The following is a 4,262-nucleotide window of genomic DNA, read 5'->3' on the forward strand; positions in this document are numbered from 1 at the left end:
TGGAAAAGGAGTTGTATTAAGGTCCGGACCGGGTGGTTATCCCCCAATGTTGATACAACGATTTTCGGGGCATCAACAAGTCCATTAGTGCTTCTCTGGCATCTCTTCCGAAGGAAATTGGCCTTAAGGTTCTGAGGAGAGATCCTAGTAAGAAGGTCGAGGCTTTGAAGCCCGCTTCCGATATTTCAAGTACTGCTCCTACAACTAAATTTACGACTAGTGACAGTGCTTTGAAGTTTACACATATCTACACAACCTTTTAGTAGTTGAACTATACGAGCATGGCATATTATCCCAGCCTTCTTCTCTAAACATCTATTGCCAAAGATGTTGAATTTTGTACTCCCAAGTTCTAAGTTTATAATTTCGTTCAAAATTCGTGATAAGTTTGTCTTTCCATGCATATAATCAATTGAGAAAGTGTTCAAAAAGAATTATCATTCACATGAAAAAAAATCCCAGGACATCATAGAACAGACTGAATCTAGGCAATGGATCAGTGCATAGACATGGCCACATGATTATCTCTGCAGGAGCGAGTGGTGACCATGGGTCAACTCGCAATTTCAAATCTTAGACAACAAGATGGAGATCATGAGAAAAGTTTCTGCAGATCCCCGAGCTTGTGGGCAGCCTTCTCAAACCCTACAGAATTCGGAGGTGTCTTCGTCTTCATCCTCCAAACTAAAAATGAATATGATGATGAGAAGGCCAAAGACTCATCCAGAGGATATCCCCTGTTTCTAACATAAATATGAATCATCCAAGGGAGGCATTAAACATGAATAAGTTGCTGGTGAACGTGACAGCTACCCAGAGCATTGGTCCCCTGTGTCTATTACTCTTTGCAGATGCCTCTGTGGAGGATGTGATTAAATCCACCCTCCTGCTCTATGTCAAGGAAGGGCGAAGGCCACTACTGAGCGATGATCCTGCATCATTTGGTCTTCATTATTTACAATTCAACATCCACTACTTAAAGCCCACTGATAAAGTCAAGGACTTGGATTCCCACAAATTCTTCATGTGCGCTAAAGCTACAGCAAATGAGAGCTGCATATCAAAATTCAATGGAAAATAAATAACTACTTCTTCTTCTTCATGTGGAAGAGCGATTCATAGGATTTCGAGTGCAACAGAGTCATGGTACAACAAGCTGATGAATTTCCTTCTCTTACTGCCTTAATGGAATGCTAAGTAGTTCTTTTGGCACAGGAAGAGATGGATTAACTGATTCACTGACAGAGGAACACACGTTCAAAGGATGGAAGGAAGGAACAAATAGTCAATTGCATTGAAATGGAAAAACAAATAAGCCTGTGACATAAAAAACTAGAAATATCTCTACCATTGTTCAGCCAAAGAAAGTTTACAGGTAAATAAGCAGATCATAAATTCCTTGCCTTTTTAATAAAAAATTGTTCAATACAATTTGCTCTCTTTCATTAGTCATTTTCCAGTAAATAATCAATAAAACAAGTAGGGTATTTGCTAGTTTTTCTAGAAGGTAAATTACTTAATTTGAAGATTTCACTAATTATTTATTCATAACAAAAATGCATAGTTGTGTGTACTTAACTGTCTATTCAAGATTTTAGCTACAGAAACTGTGCACATTCTGTAGCTGAAAAATAATTTTGCAGCTTTGTATTCAACTCAATGATTTATCTATCAACAATGCATTCTAATCAGAAACTCATGATCAACATGCCATATGTCTACTTCATCTTTCACATCAGCATCATGTTGCCCTGTCACACTTACACATGACTATTTTCACTGTTTCACAAAAATTTCAAATAAGCGTAACTTTCTCATACAACATCAGTTTTCAATGATTCAAATGTCGACGAAAATATCTCGATGAGATATACACAATGAGAGAGTTTTCATTGGAATTTGAAGCAATAAAAGAATAAATAAATTGCCAACAATATATGACAGGTAAACAAAGGCACTAGTTTTGAAATAGGTAAAAATTCATTTAATTTTCTTTCGTGAATTTGTTTTATTAGTACAAATTCTCAATTTTTTGTGTAAATGTCATAAATAGAGAGATTGATCACCTATCTCTTTTGATAATCTTACATTTCATTGCAAAAAATGTACTAAGTTTCTTTTGCAGGTTCCAGGAAGATAAACAGATGACCATAAGCAAAAGAATGTCTCTCAAATACCACATTTATTTCAAAAAGAACATGATCAGAGTAACATCAAAGATGAGATATCCAAGCATGAGCACATGATTTTGGATAAATAATTTCAAATCAGATCCATCACACCATTTGAAAGCCTCTCAGATACCAGTTTTACCATCGCATTCCTACTCATTCAGTTAATAAAATCTTCATCTCATTTTCCTTCATAGTCATTATACTTTCCTGCCTCACTTTCATTAACCTGTAACCCAGAAATAAAACCATTCATATCCCCTACAAAGATGATTCATTCCATTTCCATTTTCATTTTGTCAAATAAACCTTGATCCACTGCAAAAATTTTCATCCATAGTCCTTCAAATTTATTGTTTTATGCTCACGTTAGATGATATAGGATTCATTAAGGCCTCCCTTCTAACAATTCTTGGACTATCGACATCAACACATTATCTAGGTTCAAGGGTGGAGTCCTTATTAATACCTTGAGGCTTATATGCCTTAAAGATAAGTTCTGTCACTGACAATCATGGGAATACATCAATGTCCCTTAATCGTAGGATCTTGCAAGTGGCTCGACATCAACCCATATATTCGCACTTCGCAAGATGTAATTAGGTACCTTGGCACTCATTGAAAATATTGGCGAGTTTTCCTTGCATTGGTTAATGACATTCATCAATGGCTGGTAATCCAATGACTTCTCTTCATGCTCGACAACAACACATTTATTCGCATGACTAGAATTGTACCATCAGTTTTGTAGCAGGTGAAGGCTATATACTTTTCATGACTCCATCAATAGTTGTAGCAATATGTTTCCAACCATATGAGAGTACCACAATTCCACTTTCAGACTTCATCTTTTGATCCGTGATCCAACAACAACCACAACTTTTCTACATATGCACAGTTTGTCCACTTTGTAGGTAAGTAAAGATATGTTCTTTTCTAGCTTTTCATCATACAATTCCTTCAATACTGAAATTATAATTTTTGGAAAATGATTCATCATATTCCCTTTCTCATTTCATAAAAACTAAAAATACCTTTAGCTGGGGTGAGGGGATACCAATTCATGTTCATACCTCATATCGCATTCATATTTCATCACCTTTTATATCACATGTCATCCTAAACAACATACTTTTCCAAATAACTACTATTGCATTATGATTAAAAAAGTTATATGTTTTGCAAATTATGATCTAAGAATGAGCACATTAGATGGTCAATTAAATGATTTCAGAAGTCTTTTTATGCAACACAAAAATGAGAAAATTCTTGTTACACAAGAACTGATAGTAACAAAATTTGGTTGCCACACAAGAACCAACCAAAGTAATATGTTGCAATCAAATGTTTTTCAAAAGAACACTTTGCAAAAGGAACAATGTTATCAAAATATTATGCAAAGTAGAAAGAAGAATCAACATCAACGAAAGTTCATATAAAAGCAAGGCACTTCAAAAGATCAAATCATGATCCATGCAATAGATTGCACGACGACATGCAATAACTTCAATTGGGGGGGTAAGTTGGGTCTCCAAAATGTCTTCACAATGCCATACACTTTCACCTTGATTCCCACTTTATTATCTCATTTCATCACCTTGTCATTACATTAGCCTCCATTTTTCATTACCATGTGGGCTCATATTTGTATTTCCAAAGTTATTAATTTCAAGTATTTAAAGTGAATTTATGATTAAAAGTTAGAAAAATAACATGTATTTACTTATACCTAAAGGTGGAATGAGTTTGGTGACATGTGTAGGTGATTTGGAAGCTTCCAAGACACTCTTATGTGGCCTCCAAGGTTCAATTTCGAATTCTCTTCAAGATTGAAGGGAGATTTGGAATAGGAGTCAAACATATCTCATGGAGAAAAATCATGGATATGTGTCTAATTGGTTGAGACTTTTATGGATCTAAGGAGAGAATGGTGGATCACCATTAATGAGGTAGTTGTTTAATTTTTGTATAAATAAGAGAACATTCTCCTTTCATAAAAAAAAGGAATTTGTAATTTGAGACTTGTAATATTGGAGAGGTTTAGAATCATGGAAGGATATGTAAAGTAAGAATGTAATGAGATAAGTTAGT

At 34.9% G+C, this 4,262-nt stretch overlaps 1 pseudogene; it reads left to right on the forward strand.

The window, feature by feature from the left end:
- The first annotated feature begins 445 nt into the window (after positions 1-445).
- On the forward strand, positions 446-1,081 carry LOC149266142 (uncharacterized; annotated as a pseudogene).
- Positions 1,082-4,262: the final 3,181 nt, after the last annotated feature.

Source organism: Pinus tabuliformis, chromosome 6 (genome assembly GCF_031772625.1).
Source record: "Pinus tabuliformis cultivar Carrire ecotype Pingquan chromosome 6, CPIR1, whole genome shotgun sequence".
Classification (NCBI taxonomy): Eukaryota; Viridiplantae; Streptophyta; class Pinopsida; order Pinales; family Pinaceae; genus Pinus; species Pinus tabuliformis.